The sequence below is a fragment of the Bombina bombina genome, chromosome 5, assembly GCF_027579735.1.
Source record: "Bombina bombina isolate aBomBom1 chromosome 5, aBomBom1.pri, whole genome shotgun sequence".
NCBI classification, from domain to species: Eukaryota; Metazoa; Chordata; class Amphibia; order Anura; family Bombinatoridae; genus Bombina; species Bombina bombina.
This window is the reverse complement of record NC_069503.1, coordinates 1008357287-1008381944: the sequence shown is the minus strand read 5'-3', so window position 1 is coordinate 1008381944 and position 24658 is coordinate 1008357287. Positions and strand designations below refer to the sequence as shown.

The window sequence follows — 24658 nt, the reverse complement described above, 5'->3', positions numbered from 1 at the left end:
TTCCGGTTATTGCAGTGATGCCTCGATATGGAGGCATCCTGCAATAACCTTTTTAAGTCATCCGGTGCAGAGAGAGCCACTCTGTGGCCCTCTCTGCACCGGAGATCGGTGGCTACCTGCGTTGGTGGGTGGGAGCCGGACCGGGAGGCGGGTGGCGGCCATCGATGGCCATGTGGATCTGAAGGGGGGCGGGATCGTGGGCGGGGGTGGCTGGGGGCGCGCACGCACGGGAGGGTGGGGGCGGGCGCGTGCACGGGGAGGGAGCGGGTGGGAACCGCTACACTGCAGAAAATGGGGAAATAAAAAATATAATAAACAATAAAATCTAAACAATCAGCAAGGTGGTGGGGGTTTGTTTGTGGGGGGTGGGGGGTTGGGGGAAGCTACACTACAGAAAAAAACAAAAAAAAAACAAAAAAAGCACTTTTTATTGTAAACTGGGTACTGGCAGACAGCTGCCAGTACCCAAGATGGCCCCCAATAAGGCAGAGGGGAGGGTTAGAGAGCGGTTTTGGGGGGGATCAGGGAGGTTGGGGGCTAAGGGGGGGATCCTACACAGTAGCATATGTAAATATGCTAAAAAAAAAATTCATTTTTTTTTAAAAACCCTTTTATTTTAGTACTGGCAGACTTTCTGCCAGTACTTAAGATGGCGGGGACAATTGTGGGGTGGGGGAGGGAAGGGAGCTGTTTGGGAGGGATCAGGGGGTGGGATGTGTCAGATGGGAGGCTGATCTCTACACTAAAGCTAAAATTAACCCTGCAAGCTCACTACAAACTCCCTAATTAACCCTTTCACTGCTAGCCATAATACACGTGTGAGGCGCAACAGGATTTAGTGGCCTTCTAATTACCAGAAAGCAACGCCAAAGTCATATATGTCTGCTATTTCTGAACAAAGGGGATCCCAGACAAGCATTTACAACCATTTGTGCCATAATTGCACAAGCTGTTTGTAAATGATTTCAGTGAGAAACCTAAAATTGTGAAAAATTTTACGTTTTTTTTTAATTTGATCGCATTTGGCGGTGAAATGGTGGCATGAAATATACCAAAATGTGCCTAGATCAATACTTGGGGTTGTCTACTACACTACACTAAAGCTAAAATTAACCCTACAAGCTCCCTAAAAGCTCCCTAATTAACCCCTTAACTGCTGGGCATGATACACTTGTGGTGCGCAGTGGCATTTAGCGGCCTTCTAATTACCAAAAAGCAACGCCAAAGCCATATATGTGTGCTATTTCTGAACAAAGGGGATCCCAGAGAAGAATTTACAACCATTTATGCCATAATTGCACAAGCTGTTTGTAAATGATTTCAGTGAGAAACCTAAAGTTTGTGAAAAAATTTGTGAAAAAGTGAACAATTTTTTGTATTTGATCGCATTTGGCGGTGAAATGGTGGTATGAAATATACCAAAATTGGCCTAGATCAATACTTTGGGATGTCTACTAAAAAAAAATATATACATGTCAATAGATATTCAGGGATTCCTGAAAGATATTAGTGTTCTAATGTAACTAGCGCTAATTTTGGAAAAAAATGGTTTGGAAATAGCAAAGTGCTACTTGTATTTATGGCCCTATAACTTGCAAAAAAAGCAAAGAACATGTAAACATTGGGTATTTCTAAACTCAGGACAAAATTTAGAAACTATTTAGCATGGGTGTTTTTTGGTGGTTTTAGATATGTAACAGATTTTGGGGGTCAAAGTTAGAAAAAGTGTGTTTTTTTCCATTTTTTCCTCATATTTTATAATTTTTTTTATAGTAAATTATAAGATATGATGAAAATAATGGTATCTTTAGAAAGTCCATTTAATGGCGAGAAAAACGGTATATAATATGTGTGGGTACAGTAAATGAGTAAGAAGAAAATTACAGCTAAACACAAAGACCGCAAAAATGTAAAAATAGCCTTGGTCCCAAACGGACAGAAAATGGAAAAGTGCTCTGGTCACTAAGGGGTTAATACACCCCTCACCACAATTCAGTTTTACAAACTTTGCCTCCTATGGAGGTGGTGAAGTAAGTTTGTGCTCTATTTTCTTCTGTGATATGCGCTTTTCAGCATTTTGAAGCCCGATTCCTCTCAGAGTACAGTGTTTGTCAGAGGAATGTGAAGAGAGTATCACTTATTGATTCTATGGTTTTCCTCACGGGAAATCTTTTCAAAGGTTCTCTGTTATCGTAGAGATTCATCTCCTACCTCCCTTTTCAAATCAACGATATACTCTCATATTCCATTACCTCTACTGATAACAGTTTCAGTACTGGTTTAACTATCTGCTATATGTGGATGGGTGTCTTTCGGTAAGTATGTTTTCATTACTTAAGACACTCTCAGCTATGGTTTGGCACTTTATGTATTAATATAAAGTTTAAAATATATGTATTGTACTTATATTTGCCATGAGTCAGGTTTATGTATATTTCCTTTTGCAGACTATCAGTTTCAAAATTGGGAAACCTATTTAGGAAGTTATTTTTTCCTACCTAGGGTATAGTCTTTTCTTCAAATTGACTGCTTTTTCATTAATTTTCGTGGGCAAAATTAGGCTTGGGAGGTCGCAAAATGCAGATTTATTTTTTTTAGCGCAAAGGTACGTTTGGTGACGCAAATTAGTCATTTCCGGCGTCTTAGTTGACGCCAGGTTTTCTTGCACAAGGTTGCGTCTGCCATGATGCGAGTTGCGTCATTTCCGGATGTTGTCTGCGCCAAAATAATTCATTTTGCATTGCGCGTCATACTTGGCGCCAAATAATTTATTTAAACCCCACTTCCTATATGCCTCTTGCCTTTTTTATGTTCAGAGGGCTATGCTGTTTGCATTTTTTTTTCCCATTCCTGAAACTGCCATATAAGGAAATTGATAATTTTGCTTTATATGTTGTTTTCTTTCTAATGACACGATGAGTGCACGGATCATCTAATTACTATTGGGAATATCACCATGCCCAGCAGGAGGCGGCAAAGAGCACCACAGCAAAACTGTTAAATATCACCTCCCTTCCCTCCCACTCTAGTCATTCTCTTTGCCTTGTGTAGAGCAAGGAAGTGGTAAAGTTAGGTGTTAGATAAAGATTCTGCAAGCAAGATTTTTTTTTTTTTTTTTTAAGTAGTGCAAGATTGTGCTGCTTTGTTCTAGGGTGTAGCCGTAGTCCACATCAGTCTCTTCAGTAGGGCAGTGGTGGCTTTAGAGCACTGGGAACTTGTGGGACATAATTCTCACTGCGCCTCCCATGTAATTTATGCTGCCCTAACTCTGAAAGTCCGAGTTAAATTACTCAGTCTTTTTTCTTTCCACAGGGCTATGTGAGGGAGAAGACCTCTCAAACCTGGTGAGCTGCCTTTCTGTCGGGCAGATTTGTGAGGTAAGTGCTGAGTTTATTCTGGGAAGGAGAAGACACTCAGAAAAAGTGGGCACTTTATTTCAAAGACATGTGTAAAGAAAATAAGGGCCATTTAAGCTAATACACTTTATTTTTAATATGGGACACTTAGACTCTCCTATACTGGAGAGGACTCTGAGACAGCAGTTTATGCAGGCACTGGGGCTGAGAATAGTCTGCTTGGTTGTTGAACATATATATCAATATGCTGACCGGGAGATTTTTTTTTTTTTTTAGGACGCCCACAAGGGGTGGAGCTAAGTGAGGCAGCAATCTGTTTAGCGCGCCACTTTCTTCACTTCCGAGTGAGGAGGAAACAGAATTTCAAGGGTCTGTTTAGAAACGCATGATTTTCTGAGAGCATGAGTTTCTAGGAACAGAGAATGGCTCATCTTTTCTGCTGCTGGAGTCCGGATCGTTCATCTACTTAGAGGGACTAAACTCTGGTGTTGCAGGGCAGGTAGGCACCTCAGCAAAGAAGCTGAGGTGTAGAGGTGTTTTTCCTTATGTTATGTAGCTTAATACCGCATTCTGCAGATTTAAGTAAAAAAGTTGCGGTTTAAAATTTTAAAGGGAAAGTAACGTTTTTTTTAAATTTTTATTAAAAAATTAAAGTTATTATTTATTTAATCCATTGTGAGTCAGTATGGACCAAGAGGGTTTGCAAAATGTCACTTGTTCTTTGTGTTTTGATGCTAATGTGGAACCACCAATCCCTTTCTGTTCCTCATGTATTGAGAGGACTTTAAAATATAGGGATAGACTTTTTTTCTGAGCTAACATTTTCCAAGGTGGATGCTGTTCAGGAGTCTAATGACAATGTTCAATATATACCGCAGCTTTCTCCTCAGACATCCCAACTTGTATCGCCCTCACATGCAGTGCCCTGCGCTTCATCTCTAACTCCTCCTGGGGTTACGTTGCAAGACATCGGTTCTCTCATGTCCTTTGCGGTTTCTGATGCATTGTCTACTTTTCCCATTCTGCAGGGAAAATGCAAGAGGAAAAGTAAACATTCAGTGGGGGTTACTGACGCAGTTGTTGCTATTTCGGATGCCCCTTCCCAGAAGCCTGAGGAGGAGGATCTTTCAGTAGCATCTGAGGGGGAGATCTCGGATTCTGACAGTGTAATTCCTCCTAGCTTAAACCTGAAGGAAACAACTTCAGTATCAGCAGAACACCTCCATCTGTTATTTAAGGAGGTTTTAGCTACATTGGATGACAGCGACACTATGGTAGTTATTCATCCTAAGAAATCCAGTAAGCTTAATAAATATTTTGATGTACCTTCCTCGGTTGAGGTTTTTCCAGTACCAGACCGAGCTTCTGAGATCATTGCTAAGGAATGTGAGAGACCGGGTATCCCTTTTTCTCCATCACCTATATTTAAAAAGATGTTTCCCATAGCGGACTCTATCAAGGAGGCTTGGCAAACAGTAGCTAAGGTGGAAGGAGCTATTTCCACTCTGGCCAAAAGAACTACTATCCCCATAGAGGATAGTTGTGCTCTTAAAGATCCTATGGACAAAAAAATTAGAGTAGTGCGGCGGCATATTGGATTGATGCGTTGTCTGATGCTATTAGGACAGACACTCCCCTTGATGAAATCCAGGATAGGATTAAAGCCCTTAAATTGGCTAATTCCTTTTATTACTGATGCTTCCCTACAGGTTATCAAGCTGGGAGCAAAGATTTCAGGTTTTTCTGTACTAGCCTGCAGAGCTTTATGGTTAAAACCTTGGTCTGCGGATGTGTCATCTAAGTCTCTAAACTTTTAGCGATTCCTTACAAGGGAAAAACCTTGTTTGGACCAGGTTTGGCGGAAATGGTCTGATATTACGGGAGGAAAGGGTCATCTTCTCCCTCAAGATAAGAGAAGCAAACAAAAAGGGACGTCAGAGTAATTTTCGTTCCTTTCGAAATTTCAAAGGAAGTACTTCCTCTTCCAAGCAAGAATAGTCTAAACCTTCCTGGAGATCCAATCAGTCTTGGAACAAGGGAAACATTCCAAAAAGCCTGCTATTGAAACAAAGACAGCATGAAGGGCCTGCTCCCTATCCAGGACCAGATCTTGTGGGGGGCAGGCTTTCCTTCTTCGCTCAGGCTTGGGTTTGAGACGTTCAGGATCCCTGGGCAGTTGATATAGTGTCCCAGGGATACAAACTAGAGTTCAAGAATTTTCCTCCCAGAGGCAGGTTTCTGCTTTCAAGATTATCTGTAGACCAGACAAAAGGAGAGGCGTTCTTACACTGTGTACAGGACCTCTCTGACCTAGGAGCGATAGTTCCTGTTCCAACGCTGGAACGAGATCTGGGGTTTTATTCCAATCTGTTTGTGGTAGCCAAAAAAGGGAGGAACCTTCAGACCAATTTTAGATCTCAAGAGTCTTGGAAAGTTTTGTTTCTTGTTGCTATTTCATCTGCTCGTAGAGTGTCAGAGCTCTCGGCTTTACAGTATGAGTCTCCTTACCTTATTTTTCATTCAGATAAGGTAGTTTTACGTACTAAGTTAGGGTTTCTTCCTAAAGTAGTTTCTGACCGGAACATTAATCAGGAGATTGCTGTTCCTTCATTGTGTCCTAATCCTTCTAAGAAGGAACGGCTTCTGCATAATTTAGATGTGGCACGTGCTCTAAAATTTTACTTACAGGCGACTAGGGATTTTCGTCCGTCTTCTGCTTTGTTTGTGGTTTTCTCAGGAAAACGTAAGGGACAGAAAGCTTCGGCTACTTCTCTTTCTTTTTGGCTGAAGAGTATCATACGTTTTGCCTCTGAAGCTGCTAGACAGCATCCTCCAGAGAGAGTTACGGCTCATTCCACGAGGGCCGTTTCTTCCTCAAAGGCATTTAAAAATGAAGCTTCTGTGGAACAGATTTGCAAGGCTGCAACTTGGTCCTCTCCACACTTTTTTTCAAAATTTTACAAATTTGACACTTTTGCCTCGGCTGAGGCTGCTTTTGGGAGAAGGGTTCTTCAAGCAGTGGTGCCTTCCGTTTAGGATCCCTGTCTTGTCCCTCCCTTCTCTGTGAACTCTAGCTTGGGTATTGATTCCCAATAGTAATTTGTGGACTCATCGTGTCATTAGAAAATTTATGCTTACCTGATAAATTTATTTCTTGACACGATAAGTCCATTGACTGCCCTGTTTTTCTAGACAGGGTACGAGTATGTTATAAACTTCAGACTTGTTACTTCCTTTCTCTTCTTTACGTCAGTCAAATGACTGGAGTGGGAGGGAAGGGAGGTGATATTTAACAGCTTTGCTGTGGTGCTCTTTGCCACCACCTGCTGGGCAGGAGTGATATTCCCAATAGTAATTAGATGATCCGTGGACTCATCGTGTCAAAGAAATACATTTATCAGGTAAGCATAAATTTTCTTTTTTCTCTTACATTTGCAAGATGTCTCAATCTGATCCTGTCTCAGAAACCACTGTTGGAACCCTGCTGCCTGATAACAGTTCTACCAACGCTAAGTGTATCTGTTGTTAGCAGAGATTATATCTCCAGCTGTATGTAACACTTGTAATGATAAGCTTTAACATGCAGAGAATGTATCCATCAGTACTAGTACAATGCCTGTTATTCGTTCAACATCTAATGTACATGACATCCCTGTGAACATAAAAGATTTTATTGCTGATGCGATTCAGAAGGCTTTGTCTTCTATTACGCCTTCTAATAAACATAAAAGGTCTTTTAAAATTTCTCAAAGTTGATGAAATTTCAAATGACCGACAACATGCTGAATTATCCTCCTCTGATGAGGATCTATCTGCTTCAGAAGATCCTACCTCAGATATTGACACTGACAAATCTACTTATCTCTTTAAGATGGAGTATAGTCGTTCCTTGTTAAGAGGTGTTGATTACTTTGGATATTGAGGAAACTAGTCCTCTTGATATTAAAACTAGTAAACGTTTAAATTCTGTTTATAAAACTCCTGTGGTCACTCCAGAGGTTTTTCCAGTTCCTGATGCTATATCTGATATGATTTCAAAGGAATGGAATAGGCCTGGTGGTACTTTTATTCCTCCTTCTAGGTTTAAAAAGTTGTATCCTTTGCCAACAGTTAGGTTGGAGTTTTGGGAAAAAATCCCCAAAGTTGATGGGGCTATTTCTACTCTTGCAAAACGTACTACTATTCCTATGGAAGATAGTACTTCTTTAAGGATCCTTTAGTTAGGAAACTTGAATCTTATCTAAGGAAAGCTTATTTATTTTCTGGCTACATTCTTAGGCCTGCTATATCCATGGATGATGTTGCAGCTGCATCAACTTTTTGGTTGGAAAGCTTAGCGCAACAGGAAAAGGATCCTGATTTGTCTAGCAATGTTCACTTGCTTCAACATGCTAATCATTTTATCTGTGATGCTATTTTTGATATCATCAATATAGACGTTAAATCTATGTCTTTTAGCTATTTTAGCTAGAAGAGCTTTGTGGCTCAAATATTGGAATGCTGACATGGTATCTAAGTCTAGATTGCTATCTCTTTCTTTCCAAGGTAACAATTTATTTGGTTCTCAGTTGGATTCAATTATTTCAACTGTCACTGGGGGGGAAGGGATTTAATTTACCTCAGGATAAATGATCTAAGGGTAAATCTAAAGCTTCTAATAGTTTTCGTTCTTTTCGACAGAATAAGGAACAGTTTGCCAATCCTTCCCCCAAAGAATCTGGTTCCAATTGGAAACCTTCAAGTTGGAATAAATCTAAGCCTTTTAAGAAACCAAAGCCAGCCCCCAAGTCCGCATGAAGGTGCGGCCCTCATCCCAGCTCAGCTGGTGGGGGGCAGATTAAAATTTTTCCAAAACATTTGGGCAGATTCTGTCCAAAATCAATTGATTCAGAGTATTGTCTCTCAAGGGTCAATAGGTTTCATAGTAAGACCTCCTGTGAGAAGGGTTTTTTCTCGCACGTTTGAGCAAATCAAGTGAACACTCAGGCTGTTCTGAAGTGTGTTTCAGATCTAGAGCTTTCAGGGGTAATCGTACCAGTTCCATTTCAGGAACAGGGTCTGGGGTTTTATTCAAATCTATTAATTGTCCCAAAGAAAGAAAGCTCATTCAGGCCAGTTCTGGATCTGAAACTTTTGAATCGTTTTGTAAGAGTGCCAACTTTCAAAATGGTGACTATAAGGACTATTCTGCCTTTTGTTCAGCAAGGTCATTATAGACTTACAGGATGCATATCTTAATATTCTGATTCATCCAGACCACTATCTGTTTCTGAGATTCTCTTTTCTAGATAGGCATTACCAATTTGTTGCTCTTCCATTTGGCCTAGCGACAGCTCCAAGAATCTTTTCAAAGGTTCTCGGTGCCCTACTCTCTAATCAGAGAACAGGGTATTGCAGTGTTTCCTTATTTGGACGATATCTTGGTACTAGCTCAGTCTTTATATTCTGCCGAATCTCACACAAATCAACTAGTGTTGTTTCTTCTAAGACATGGTTAGAGGATCAATTTACCAAAAAGTTCCTTGATTCCTCAGACAAGGGTCACCTTTTTAGGTTTCCAGATAGACAGAGTCATGGACACTGAATCTAACAGACAAGAGACGATTAAAATTGGTTTCAGCTTGTCAAAACCTTCAGTCTCAATCATTCCCTTCAGTGGCTATGTGCATGGAAGTTTTAGGTCTCAGGACTGCAGCATCGGACACGATCCCCTTTGCTCATTTTCATATGAGACCTCTTCAGCTTTGTATGCGGAATCAATGGTGCAGGGATTATACAAGGATATCACAATTAATATCCTTAAATACGAATGTTCGACTCTCTCTGACTTGGTGGTTAGATCACCATCGTATAGTCCAAGGGGCCTCTTTTGTTCATCCAACCTGGACTGTAATCACAACAGATGCAAGTATTTCAGGTTGGGGAGCTGTCTGGGGATGTCTGACAGCACAAGGGGTTTGGAAATCTCAAGAGGTGAGGTTACCAATCAATATTTTAGAACTCCATGCTATTTTCAGGGCTCTTCAGGTTTGGCATATGTCAAATATCAGGGTGGGACTCAGTCTTCTAGCTATGAAAGAAGTATTTTGGATACTTTCTTGGGCGGAATCCAGCTCTTGTCTAATTTCTGAGGTACATATCCCAGGTGTAGACAATAGGAAAGCAGATTATCTCAGCCGTCAGACTTTACATCCAAGGGAGTGGTCTCTCCATCCAGATGTGTGTTTAGATGTTGGGGTCTTCCAGAAATAGATCTGATGGCTTCCCATCTAAACCAGAAACTTCCCAGGTACTTGTCCAGGTTCAGCGATCCTCAGGCGGAGTCGGTGGATGCGTTAGCAGTTCCTTGGTTTTACCAACCTGCTTATATCTTCCTGCCTCTAGTTCTTCTTCCAAGAGTGATCTCCTAGATCATCATGGAACAATCGTTTGTGTTTCTGGTAGCACCAGCATGGCCTCACAGGTTCTGTTATGCAGATCTTGTCCAGATGTCCAGTTGACAACCTTGGCCACTTCCTCTAAGTCCAGACCCTGTCTCAAGGACCGTTTTTCCATAAGGATCTCAAATCGTTAAATTTGAAGGTATGGTAATTGAACACTTAGTGCTTAGTAATAGAGGTTTCTCTGACTCAGTGATTGATACTATGTTACAGGCTAGTAAATCTGTTTCTAGGAAGATTTATTATCGAGTTTAGAAGACTTTTATATTTCATGGTGTTCTTCTCAGAAATTCTCCTGGCATTCTTTTAGAATTCCTAGAATTTTACAGTTTCTTCAGGATGGTTTGGATAAAGGTTTGTCTGTAAGTTCTTTGAAGGGACAAATATCTGTTCTTTCTGTTTTATTTCACAGAAAGATTGCTAAACCTCCGAATATTCACTGTTTTGTGCAGGCTTTGGTCCGTATCAAGCCTGTCATTAAATCAATCTCTCCTCCTTGGAGTCTTAATTTGGTTTTGAAGGCTTTATAGGCTCCTCCTTTTGAGCCTATGCATTTTTTGGATATTAAACTACTTTCTTGGAAAGTGTTGTTTCTTTTGGCTATCTCTTCTGCTAGAAGAGTTTCTGAATTATCTGCTCTTTCTTGTGAGTATTCTTTTCTGATTTTCCATCAGGATCAGGCAGTTTTGAGGACTTCATTTGAATTTTTACCTTAAGTTGTGAATTCTAACAACATTAATAGGGAAATTGTTGTTCCCTCTTTGTGTCCTAATCCTAAGAATTCTTTGGAGAGATCCTTACATTCTCTGGATGTTGTAAGAGCTTTGAAATATTATGTTGAAGCTACTAAAGATTTCAGAAAGATTTCTAGTATATTTGTTGTCTTTTCTGGTCCTAGGAAAGGTCAGAAAGCTTCTGCCATTTCTTTGGCATCCTGGTTAAAGCTTTTGATTCATCAGGCTTATTTGGAGTTGGGTCAGGCCCCGCATCAGAGAATCACAGCTCATTCTACTAGATCAGTTTCCACTTTGTGGGCTTTTAAGAATGAAGCTTCAGTTGATCAGATTTGCAAAGCAGCAACCTGGTCTTTGCATACATTTACTAAATTCTACCGTTTTGATGTATTTGCCTCTTCGGAAGCAGTTTTTGGTAGAAATGTTCCTCAGGCAGCTGTTTCAGTTTGATTCCTCTGCTTATGTTTTAATTATTTTTTCTTTTCAATTATGAGAAAAAACTTTTTTTTTTTTTTTTTTATGTGTATTTCATTTTTTTAGTGGAAAATTGCTGTTTTTATTTTTATCCCTCCCTCTCTAGTGACTCTTCTGTGGAGTACCACATCTTGGGTATTACTATCCCATACGTCACTAGCTCATGGACTCTTGCCAATTGCATGAAAGAAAACATCATTTATGTAAGAACTTACCTGATAAATTAATTTCTTTCTTAATGGCAAGAGTCCATGAGACCCACACTTTTGATGGTGTTTTTTTGTAAAATATGACTGAATATACCCTGTATAGCAAGAAACCGTTCCTTACACTGAAGTTTTCCTGTACTCCTCAGCTCATGTGGGAACAGCAGTGGACCCTAGTTACAAATGCTAAGATCATCATCCTCCAGGCAGAAATCTTCATCTATGTCCTGCCTGAGAGTAAATAGTACAACACCGGTACCATTTAAAAATAACAAACACTTGATTTGAAGATAAAATAAAACTAACAGTTTATCACCTCTTTCTCTTTACTCTTCCTGCTTAGAGCCAGCAAAGGAGAATGACTGGGGGGTGAAGTTAAGGGGGGAGCTATATAGACAGCTCTGCTGTGGTGCTCTCTTTGCTACTTCCTGTCAGGAAGGACAATATCCCACAAGTTAGGATGAATCCGTGGACTCGGTACATCTTGGAAAAGAAACCTGATACCTTAGCATTCAGGTGTATGATTTGTATATTGGCATCACAAATAAAAGAATTATCGACCCTCAAAGCCTTAATTTTATCCTGTATCTCGTCGAAGAGAGTCTCCCTTTCGACCATGTCCGAAAGAGATTCTCACCAATATGTCGCAGCTCCGGCTACTGCAGCAACCGCCGCTGCAGCTGAAAAACAAACCCAATGTGTTGAAACATTTTTCTCAACATGTTTTCTAACTTTTTATCCATAGGCTCCTTAAATTATCCTCAAGAGGAATCGTCGTCCGTTTCGCAAGTGTAGAGATAGCACCATCCACCTTAGGGACAGTCCGGGATGGGGAACATCTTCTTTAAGAAGGGGAAAAGGAAAAACCTAATCTCTCCCAGTCATTCTTAATAATGTTAGCCAACTTAACAGGAACCGGGAAGGTCTGAGGCACGACCCTGTCCTCATACTTTATCAAGCTTAGGAATCGAAGGTTCCTTCGGTAGTTTCAGTTCCGGAACCTCGAGAGTAGTAAGCACTTGCTTCAGCAAAAAGCGCAAATTTTCCATCCTAAACCTAAAGTCAGGCTCTTCCGCCGTTGGAGTTTTAGATGACAGACTCAGACCGAGAAGGAACGTCTTCCAAAGAGTCGGAGTCGTCGGCGAATAATCTTTCTGATGAAAGATAACAAAATTAAATACACATTAAAAAAAAAAAAGTTTTTTCTCATAAATGAAAAGAAAAAATAATTAAAAACAATTATATTTCCAGTTCCTTTTTTGATGCTTTTTACTCCTTTTTTTATCACCCCACTACTTGGCTATTCGTTAAACTGAATTGTGGGTGTGGTGAGGGGTGTATTTCTAGGCATTTTGATGTTTGGGAAACTTTGCTCCTCCTGGTAGGATTGTATATCCCATACGTCACTAGCTCATGGACTCTTGCCAATATGAAAGAAATTAATTTATCAGGTAAGTTCTTACATAAATTGTTTTTTTTCTCCATTGACTTCTAACGTCCTACTTGTGTGCAAACCCGATCGCATATTTTCAAGTGTGCTTACCCAACATGAAAATATTAATTTCCATCTAAAGGGGAGGAGAGTCCACGGCTTCATTCATTACTTGTGGGAATTAGGATCCTGGCCACCAGGAGGAGGCAAAGACACCCCAGCCACAGGCTTAAATACCTCCCCCACTTCCCTCATCCCCCAGTCATTCTTTGCCTTTCATCACAGGAGGTTGGCAGAGCAGTGTCGGAAGATTCGGAGTAGTCTCTTATGGAGGGTAGTACTCTTCGGAATGGGACTGGAGTTTTAAGTAGTCCTGTCAGCCTCTCAGTGACAGCTTGGGTGAAAGTTAGAGTCCGGAGATGCAGGGAGAGTCTTTCTGCGAAACCATTCCGACTTATTCTAACAGCTCCATAAGCAATCAGTGTTGAAGAGTTTCGATGCCTGCTTTCTTCACTCAAGTCCATGTCAGGAGCGATGGTACTACACTGTTGCAATTGAGAGGCCGTGTTCCTGTTCCACGGCATGGATTCTGGTAAGATTGTTTCATTTTTTTATACACATAATGATAACACAGAAGACAGGGTCACAGTGTGATACCTTTTTATCTTTATAGAATCAAGGGTTAATATCCCTGGTAGGGGAATTATTGAACAGGGGGTGTCTGTACATAATATTATTTATTGTGTCATTGCTGTGATATGTCTGAGAGGAGGCTCTGGCAATGGGTAGACTTTTAGTTTAATTTCCGGGAGTATTTGTGCTGCCAATTTGGCGCGTTTTTCTCCCTAGCGCAGGAGCGGTCCTGCAAGGCATTCCTTCTGACTGGGTGATGCCTATTTGACTTCCTCTGCTTGACCGGCGGTTGCAGGAGACTAAACGGTTTCTGTGGTCCGGGTCATAGGAGGTGGTGAGTGCCCCGGCCATTGGAGGTCATAAAGGTGCCATTTTTTCATATAATATATCTAGTCCATAATAAAAGGCGCAAGCTATGGAGGACTCTGTTAAAGAGGAAGTACCCTTTAACGCGTCAGTCTCATACCTGTGTTTATTGCGAGGAGTTTCTGGTAGATCCGCCTGCTCAACTATGTTCCATATGCCTTGATAATGTTACGACATCTAGAAAGAATAGGATGTCTAGTACTACTGAGCCGTCCACCTCTGAGAGTTCCCTCTCCCGTGAGGTGCGTTCCCTTCATTCATCTCCGATTACACATGCAGCACCCCAGGGCACGACTATTTATCCTACGGGAGAGATCCGTTGGCTGCCATATTTTGCGGATCAACTGCAAACGGCGGTGTCTAAGGTGATTAGTGCCTTACCACGTTCTGCTAAACACAAGCATAAGGTCAAATATGGTGATCCGACCCAGGGGTCATATACTCCAATGGATATTTCAGAAAGATTATTCGCTGACGACTCCGACTCTTCGGAAGACGTTCCTTCTCGGTCGGAGTCTGTCATCTAAAGCTCCAACTGTGGAAGAGCCTGACTTTAGGTTTAGGATGGAAAATTTGCGCTTTTTGCTGAAGCAAGTGCTTACTACTCTCGAGGTTCCGGAACTGAAACTACCGAAGGAACCTTCGATTCCTAAGCTTGATAAAGTATGATGACAGGGTCATGCCTCAGACCTTCCCGGTTCCTGTTAAGTTGGCTAACATTATTAAGAATGACTGGGAGAGATTAGGTTTTTCCTTTTCCCCTTCTTAAAGAAGATGTTCCCCATCCCGGACTGTCCCTAGGGTGGATGATGCTATCTCTACACTCGCGAAACGGACGACGATTCCTCTTGAGGATAATTTAAGGAGCCTATGGATAAAAAGTTAGAAAACATGTTGAGAAAAATGTTTCAACACATTGGGTTTGTTTTTCAGCTGCAGCGGCGGTTGCTGCAGTAGCCGGAGCTGCGACATATTGGTGAGAATCTCTTTCGGACATGGTCGAGAGGGAGCCTCTCTTCGACGAGATACAGGATAAAATTAAGGCTTTGAGGGTCGATAATTCTTTTATTTGTGATGCCAATATACAAATCATACACCTGAATGCTAAGGTATCAGGTTTCTTTTCCAAGATGTACCGAGTCCACGGATTCATCCTAACTTGTGGAATATTGTCCTTCCTGACAGGAAGTAGCAAAGAGAGCACCACAGCAGAGCTGTCTATATAGCTCCCCCCTTAACTTCACCCCCCAGTCATTCTCCTTTGCTGGCTCTAAGCAGGAAGAGTAAAGAGAAAGAGGTGATAAACTGTTAGTTTTATTTTATCTTCAATCAAGGGTTTGTTATTTTTAAATGGTACCGGTGTTGTACTATTTACTCTCAGGCAGGACATAGATGAAGATTTCTGCCTGGAGGATGATGATCTTAGCATTTGTAACTAAGGTCCACTGCTGTTCCCACATGAGCTGAGGAGTACAGGAAAACTTCAGTGTAAGGAACGGTTTCTTGCTATACAGGGTATGTTCAGTCATATTTTCTGCAGAGACTGTGTTAACTCAGAAAGGCTGACAGTGTCCCCATTAGGGGAAGGGTAAGCAGTAATCCTAGTGTTATCAGAGGTTTTTACTAGCTTGCATAAAGGGTTAATTTTTTGTGGGCACTCAGTTTATGTGAATTTGGGACAAACGTTTTTGTGTCTGGGAGTAACGTTTTCTGTTTTATGGGACATTTGCTTGAGGGTTCTTTGGGGTTGTTTATAACCCACATGGCTTTCAGGCAGGGTTTGTTAGTTTTGTGTAGGCCCCAGCAACATCGAGGGAGGTGGGCGGGGCCTATTTACAAGCATTTAGAAGCAGCAAGCAACTTCTCCTGAGGTCCTGATAGTTTTCTGGCAGACTAATTGAAGCTTTAAACCCCATATTATTGCTTCCTAAGGGCAGGTAGGGCCACAGCAGAGGATCTTGAGGATAATTTAAGGAGCCTATGGATAAAAAGTTAGAAAACATGTTGAGAAAAATGTTTCAACACATTGGGTTTGTTTTTCAGCTGCAGCGGCGGTTGCTGCAGTAGCCGGAGCTGCGACATATTGGTGCGAATCTCTTTCGGACATGGTCGAGAGGGAGACTCTCTCTTCGACGAGATACAGGATAAAATTAAGGCTTTGAGGGTCGATAATTCTTTTATTTGTGATGCCAATATACAAATCATACACCTGAATGCTAAGGTATCAGGTTTCTTTTCCAAGATGTACCGAGTCCACGGATTCATCCTAACTTGTGGAATATTGTCCTTCCTGACAGGAAGTAGCAAAGAGAGCACCACAGCAGAGCTGTCTATATAGCTCCCCCCTTAACTTCACCCCCCAGTCATTCTCCTTTGCTGGCTCTAAGCAGGAAGAGTAAAGAGAAAGAGGTAATAAACTGTTAGTTTTATTTTATCTTCAAATCAAGTGTTTGTTATTTTTAAATGGTACCGGTGTTGTACTATTTACTCTCAGGCAGGACATAGATGAAGATTTCTGCCTGGAGGATGATGATCTTAGCATTTGTAACTAAGGTCCACTGCTGTTCCCACATGAGCTGAGGAGTACAGGAAAACTTCAGTGTAAGGAACGGTTTCTTGCTATACAGGGTATGTTCAGTCATATTTTCTGCAGAGACTGTGTTAACTCAGAAAGGCTGACAGTGTCCCCATTAGGGGAAGGGTAAGCAGTAATCCTAGTGTTATCAGAGGTTTTTACTAGCTTGCATAAAGGGTTAATTTTTTGTGGGCACTCAGTTTATGTGAATTTGGGACAAACGTTTTTGTGTCTGGGAGTAACGTTTTCTGTTTTATGGGACATTTGCTTGAGGGTTCTTTGGGGTTGTTTATAACCCACATGGCTTTCAGGCAGGGTTTTAGTTTTGTGTAGGCCCCAGAAACATTGAGGGAGGTGGGCGGGGCCTATTTACAAGCATTTAGAAGCAGCAAGCAACTTCTCCTGAGGTCCTGATAGTTTTCTGGCAGACTAATTGAAGCTTTAAACCCCATATTATTGCTTCCTAAGGGCAGGTAGGGCCACAGCAGAGCTGTGGCAAGGTGCTTTAGGGGGTTTTAACCGGTTTTAGACAATTATCAATCCGTTTTTTTCATTTGGGGGTCTATTGCTTTTTTACTTGTGGTGCAATCCTTCTAAAGCTTAGTGGGTACACTGTTAAAATTTCGGAATTTTTGAAGCAATTTTAACCTGTTTTGCAGTTTGTGTTTTTGCCTTTTTGTCTCTTAAAGGTACAGTACCGTGTTTGCAAATTGTGTTTTTTTTCATTAAATAAAGTGTTTTCCAAGCTTGCTTGCTTCATTACTAGCCTGTTAAACATGTCTGACACTGAGGAAACTCATTGTTCAATTTGTTTAGAAGCCATTGTGGAACCCCCTCTAAGAATGTGTCCCAATTGTACTGATATGTCTATAAATTGCAAACAGCATATTTTGACATAAGAATTTGGCATTAAATGATTCTCAGACAGAAGGAAATCCGGTTTCGCCATCTAGTTCTCCCCAAATGTCACAACCAGTTACGCCCGCACAAGCGACGCCAAGTACTTCTAGTGCGTCTAATTCTTTCACCTTGCAAGATATGGCTTCAGTTATGAATACTACCCTCACAGAGGTTTTATCTAAACTGCCAGGGTTGCAAGGGAAGCGCAGTAGCTCTGGCTTAAGAACAAATACTGAGCCTTCTGACGCTTTAGTAGCCATATCCGATATTCCCTCACAATGTTCTGAGGTAGGGATGAGGGATTTGCTGTCTGAGGGAGAGATTTCTGATTCAGGAAAGATGTTCCCTCAGACAGATTCAGATATGACGGCATTTAAATTTAAGCTAGAGCACCTCCGTTTATTGCTCAGGGAGGTTTTAGCTACTCTAAATGATTGTTACCCTATTGTCGTTCCAGAGAAATTGTGTAAAATGGACAAATATTTAGAGGTTCCTGTTTACACTGATGTTTTTCCGGTCCCTAAGAGGATTTCGGACATTGTTACTAAGGAGTGGGATAGACCAGGTATTCCGTTCGCTCCCCCTCCTGTTTTTAAGAAAATGTTCCCCATTTCTGACACCATAAAGGACTCATGGCAGACGGTCCCTAAGGTGGAGGGAGCTATTTCTACTCTGGCTAAGCATACAACTATACCTATTGAAGACAGTTGTGCTTTCATTGATCCTATGGATAAAAAGTTAGAGGGTCTCCTAAAGAAAATTTTTGTTCATCAGGGTTTTCTTCTTCAACCTATAGCGTGCATTGTTCCGGTAACCACTGCAGCTGCTTTTTGGTTTGAGGCTCTAGAAGAGGCTCTTCAGATGGAGACCCCACTAGATGATATTTTGGACAGAATCAAGGCCCTTAAGTTGGCTAATTCTTTTATTACAGACGCCGCTTTTCATCTTGCTAAGTTAGCGGCAAAGAATTCAGGTTTTGCCATTTTAGCGCAAAGAGCGTTATGGCTTAAGTCCAGGTCAGCTGATGTGTCATCTAAATCTAAGCTTTTGACCATCCCTTTACCCTATTCGGGCCTGCACTGAAAGAGATCATTTCAGACATCACTGGAGGGAAGGGTCATGCCCTCCCTCAAGATAAGTCAAATAAGACAAGGACCAAACAAAATAATTTTTGTTCCTTTCGAAACTTCAAGGGTGGTCCCACTTCCTCTTCCCCTGCTGCAAAGCAAGAGGGGAACTTTGCACAATCCAAGCCAACCTGGAGACCTAACCAGGCTTGGAACAAGGGTAAACAGGCAAAAAAGCCTGCTGCTGCCACTAAGACAGCATGAAGGGGTAGCCCCCGATCCGGGACCGGATCAAGTAGGGGGCAGACTTTCTCTCTTTGCTCAGGCCTGGGCAAGAGATGTTCAGGACTCCTGGGCCGTAGAAATTGTAACCCAGGGGTATCTCCTAGATTTCAAAGATTCTCCTCCAAGGGGGAGATTCCATCTTTCTCAATTGTCTGTAAACCAGACAAAAAGAGAGGCGTTCTTATGCTGTGTAGAAGACCTTTTTACCATGGGAGTGATCTGCCCAGTTCCGAAAACAGAACAGGGGCAAGGTTTCTACTCCAATCTGTTTTTGGTTCCCAAAAAAGAGGGAACCTTCAGACCAATTCTAGATCTCAAGATCCTAAACCAATTCCTAAGAGTTCCATCCTTCAAGATGGAGACCATTCAGACTATTTTACCAATGATCCAAGAGGGTCAATATATGACTACCGTGGATCTAAAGGATGCGTATCTACACATTCCTATCCACAAAGATCATCACCAGTTCCTTAGGTTTGCCTTTCTGGACAGGCATTACCAGTTTGTGGCTCTTCCCTTCGGGTTGGCCATGGCGCCAAGAATCTTCACAAAGGTGCTAGGGTCCCTTCTGGCGGTCCTAAGGCCGAGGGGCATAGCAGTGGTGCCTTATCTAGACGACATCTTAATTCAAGCGTCGACTTTCCAACTTGCCAAGTCTCACACGGACTTAGTGTTGGCCTTTCTAAGATCTCATGGGTGGAAGGTGAACGTGAAAAAGAGTTCTCTTATTCCTCTCACAAGAGTTACATTCCTGGGAACTCTGATAGATTCGGTGGACATGAAAATATTTCTGACGGAGGTCAGGAAATCAAAGATTTTAACCACCTGCCGAGCTCTTCATTCTATTCCTCGGCCGTCAGTGGCTCAGTGTATGGAGGTAATCGGACTTATGGTAGCGGCAATGGACATAGTTCCGTTTGCTTGCTTGCATCTCAGACCACTGCAACTATTCATGCTCAAACAGTGGAATGGGGATTATGCAGATTTATCTCCTCAGATAAATCTGGATCAAGAGACCAGAGACTCTCTTCTTTGGTGGTTGTCACAGGATCACCTGTCCAGGGGAATGTGTTTCTGCAGGCCAGCGTGGGTTATTGTGATGATGGACGCCAGCCTACTGGGCTGGGGTGCAGTCTGGAATTCCCTGAAAGCACAGGGTTTGTGGACTCAGGAGGAGGCCCTCCTACCGATAAATATTCTGGAATTAAGAGCGATATTCAATGCTCTTCAGGCGTGGCCTCGGCTGGCTTCGGCCAGATTCATCAGGTTTCAGTTGGACAACATCACGACTGTAGCTTATATCAATCATCAGGGGGGAACAAGGAGTTCATTGGCGATGATAGAAGTTTCCAGGATAATCCGATGGGCAGAGGCTCACTCTTGCCATCTATCAACAATCTATATCCCAGGGGTGGAGAACTGGGAGGCAGATTTTCTAAGTCGTCAGACTTTTCATCTGATGATGCTTCTGTTGAACAGATTTGTAAGGCTGCGACTTGGTCTTCACTTCATACCTTTTCAAAGTTTTACAAATTTGATACTTTTGCTTCTTCGGAGGCTATTTTTAGGAGAGAGGTTTTGCAAGCAGTGGTGCCTTCCGTTTAGGTTCCTGTCTTGTCCCTCCCTTCATCCGTGTCCTAAAGCTTTGCTATTGGTATCCCACAAGTTAGGATGAATCCGTGGACTCGGTACATCTTGCAAAAGAAAACAAAATTTATGCTTACCTGATAAATGTCTTTCTTTTGCGATGTACCGAGTCGACGGCCCGCCCTGTCTATTCAAGATAGATTGTATTTTTATGTAAACTTCAGTCACCTCTGCACCTTATAGTTTCTCCTTTTTTTCCTTGGCCTTCAGTCGAATGACTGGGGGGTGGAGTTAAGGGGGGAGCTATACAGACGGCTCTGCTGTGGTGCTCTCTTTGCTACTTCCTGTCAGGAAGGACAATATCCCACAAGTTAGGATGAATCCGTGGACTTGGTACATCGCAAAAAAAAGAAATTTATCAGGTAAGCATAAATTTTAGTTTTTTCCGTACTAGCTCGCAGGGCTCTCTGGCTAAAGTCGTGGTCTGCGGACATCACCTCTAAATCTAGACTGCTATCCCTTTAAGGTAAAGATCCTGTTTGGTCTGGGGTTGGACTCGATCATATCCACGGTTATGAGAGGCAAGGGCGCTTTCCTACCGCAGGATAAGAAGGTTAAGCCTAAGGGATCTACTTTTTGTCCCTTTCGTGCAGACAAGGCCCAACACCAGCAGCCCCCCACGAAAGTGGATCAGTCCAAGGGCACTTGGAAGCCAGCTCAGTCTTGGAATTAAATCCAAGCAGAACAAAAAGCCTACTGACACAAAGTTGGCATGAAGGGGTGGCGCCCGACCGGTCACCGGACCAAGTAGGGGGCAGATTATCTCTTTTCTCAGAGGCCTGGTTGCAGGATGTTCAGGACCCTTGGGTTCTGGAGGTTATCGCCCAGGGATACAGGATAGGGTTCAGATCTCATCCGCCCAAGGGTAGATTCCTCCTGTCAAATCTGTCTTCCAGACCAGAAATGAGAGATGCCTTTCTAGAATGTGTGAGGGATCTCTCTTCTCTGAGTTATTGTACCAGTACCCCCAGCAGAAAGGGGTTTAGGGTACTATTCAAACCTTTTCATGGTTCCAAAGAAGGAGGGCACATTCCGCCCGATTCTAAACCTAAAATGTTTGAATATGTTTTTGGCTGTTCCATCATTCAAAATGGAAACAATCAGATCTATTCTGCCCCTAGTACAAGAGGGGCAGTTCATGACGACAATAGACTTGAAGGATGCCTACCTTCATGGGCCAATCTACAGGGATCACTGCAGGTTTCTGAGATTTGTGTTTCTGAACTAACATTTTCAGCTTGTGGCCCTTCCCTTTGGTCTGGCGATGGCCCTGAGAGTATTCACAAAGATTCTGTGGGCGCTACTTGCAGTAGCCAGATCCAGAGGCATTGCGGTGGCACCCTATCTGGATGACATCCTAGTCCAGGCGCCGTCATTCAGTCTCAGAGGATCACTCGAGGGCCCTTTTTCTTTTGCTCCAATCTCACGTTTGGAAGATAAACTCAGGAAAGAGCTCCCTGATTCCCAGCAACAGGGTGGAGTTCCTGGGAACGATAATAGATTCTATATCCATGAGGATATTTCTCACAGATCAGCGATGCAGAAAGATTTTGTCCACCTGTCTTGCCCTTCAGTCCTCCTCCAGTCCCTCTGTGGCTCAGTGTATGGAGGTGATTGGGCTCATGGTGTCCAGCATCAATGTCATTCTATTCGCCAGGTTCCATCTAAGACCTCTTCAGTTGTGCATGTTGAGACAGTGGAACGGCGATCATACAGACCTATCCCAACAGATTTCTCTGGACGATCGGACGAAGGACTCCCTTTCTTGGTGGATCTGTCCAAAACAACTGGGAGATTGTGACCACGGACGCGAGTCTGGCAAGATGGGGAGCTGTTTGAGGTGCCAGGATGGCTCAGGGAAAGTGGTTCGTCTCGAGAGGAGTCTTTCCTCCCAATAAATATTCTGGAACTTCAAGCAATCTACAATGCTCTGAAGGCGTGGCCCCCTCTGGGGTCATTCAGCTTCATCAGGTTAAAGACGGACATTACCTCGGTGGCTTACATCAACCATCAGGGGGGGATGAGAAGCTCCATAGCAATGAGGGAGGTTTCTTGGATATTGGAATGGGCAGAGTCCCACAGCTGTTCGCTTTCAGCAATCCACATTCCAGGTGTGGACAACTGGAAAGCGGATTTTCTCAGCAGGCAATCCTTCCATCCGGGGGAATGGTCTCTCCATCCCGAGGTGTTTGCGGAAATTTGTCACATGGGGGATTCTGGAGATAGATCTCATGGCATCCAGACTCAATTGCAAGCTACCCAGATACAGGTCGTGGTCCAGGGATCCCCAGGCAGAGCTGATAGATGCCTTAGCAGAGCCTTGGGGGTTCAACCTAGTTTACATTTTTCCACTGTTGCCACTTCTACCTGTCCCAGGGATCTGTTGATACAGGGTCCCTTTCAACATCAAAATCTAGATTATCTGAGGCTGACTGCGTATAGATTGAATTCTTAGTCTTGGCCAGGAGACAGTTTTATAAGAGAGTGATTGATGCACTCGTTCAGGCCAGGAAGCCGGTTACTTGTCGCATCTGTCATAAGTTGTGGAGGACCTAATTGTCCTGGTGTGAGAAGCATGGATATCCTTGGCACAAGGTGAAGGTATCCAGGATTCTGTCCTTTCTCCCGGATGGACTGGAGAAGGGGCTTGCCGCCAGTTCCTTGAAGGGACAGATTTCGTCATTATCTGTTTTGTTACACAAGAGGCTTGCTGAGCTTCCGGATATTCAGTCTTTTGTTCAGGCCCTGTCTAGAATCAGGCCTGTTTTTAGACAGCCCACTCCTACTTGGAGCTTGAACTTGGTTCTGAGGGTGTTGCAGATGGTTCCGTTTGAACCTATGCACTCTATTGACATTCTTTCCTTGAAGGTTCTCTTTCTGTTGGCCATTGCAACGGCTCGCAGAGTCTGAGCTGGCGGCCTTGCAATTTGAGCCTCCTTATTTGGTTTTTCACGTTGATAAGGCTGTTCTACGCACTGGTTTGGGATTTCTTCACAAGGTTGTGTCTAACTGTAATATCAATCAGGAAATAGTAGTTCCTTCTTTGTGTCCTAAGCCCTCTTCTCCTAAGGAGAGGTTACTTCATAATTTGGACGTGGTTCGAGCCTTAAAGTTTTATCCTCAGGCTACAAAGGATTTCAGATAATCAAATCTACATCTCTCTTTGTGGTGCATGCAGGGAAGCGCAAGGGGCAGAAAGCAACTTCTTTGTCCTTTTGGTTGAGTAGCATGATTCGTTTAGCCTATAAGACAGCGGGACATAAGTCTCCTCAGAGGATCACTGCTCATTCGACTAGAGCTGTGGCTTCGTCTTGGGCTTTCAAGAATGAGGCCTCTATGGAGCAGATTGTAAGGCGGCTACCTGGTCCTCCTTACATACCTTTATGAAATTTTACAAATTTGACGTTTTTGGGAGAAAGGTTCTACAGGCTGTGGTGCCCTCAGATTAGAGTCCACCTTCTTTTTGCCCTCCTGTTTTTCATTCAGTGTCTTCTAGAGCTTGGGTATTCCCACAAGTAATTAATGAAGCTGTGGACTCTCCTCCCCTTTAGATGGAAAACAAAAATTATGCTTAGCTGATAATTTTATTTCCATCGTGGGAAGGAGAGTCCCCTGCTCCTGCCCGTGGCTCTGGTGGGCAGACCTAAATTTAGTTTTTTTCTTCTGGCACCATTTATACCCTGATATTTCTCCTACTGTTCCTTGTTCCCTTGGCAGAATGACTGGGGGATGAGGGAAGTGGGGGAGGTGTTTAAGCCTTTGGCTGGGGTGTGTCTGCCTCCTCCTGGTGGCCAGGTTTTTAATTCCTACAAGTTATGAATGAAGCCGTGGACTCTCCTCCCCACGATGGAAATAAAATTATCAGGTAAGCATAATTTGTTATTTCACAATCCAATGTTCTTCACATACCAGAATATTATATATATATATATATAATAATATTTTTTCATGTTTTAATCTACTAAACTGCAAAGGATTTCAATGTGTGTGTATATGTATGTGTGTATGTATTGAGCAATGATACTTTTTATTGGACTAACTATACATTTAGAAGATGACAAGCTTTCGGAAGAATGTCTTCCTTTTTCAAGTCTGAAGTAATACTGACCAATTTTATGGAATATACAGATATCAATTAAAGGGACAGTAAACACCAGAATTTTTGTTGTTTTAAAAGATAGATAATCCCTTAATTATAAATTCCCCAGTTTTGCATAACCAACACAGTTATAATTATACACGTTTTACCTCTGTAATTACCTTGTATCTAAGCCTCAGCAGACTGCCCCCTTATTTCAGTTCTTTTGACACTTGTATTTTAGCCAGTCCGAGCTCACTCCTCTGTAAATTCGTGTGCATGAGCTCAATGTTATCTATATGAAACACATGAACTAATGCCCTCTAGTGGTGAAAAACTATCAAAATGCATTAAGATTAGAGGCAGCCTCCAAGGTCTAAGAAATTAGCATATGAACCTCCTAGGTTTAGCTTTCAACTAAGAATACCAAGAGAACAAAGCAAAATTGTTGATTAAAGTAAATTG

General features: G+C 42.4%; 1 protein-coding gene across 1 annotated transcript in view; it reads left to right on the top strand.

Moving 5' to 3' along the window:
• SNX31 (sorting nexin 31) overlaps nt 1-24658 on the top strand; it is a 216012-nt gene that overhangs the window by 91307 nt on the left and 100047 nt on the right. The window lies entirely within an intron of this gene.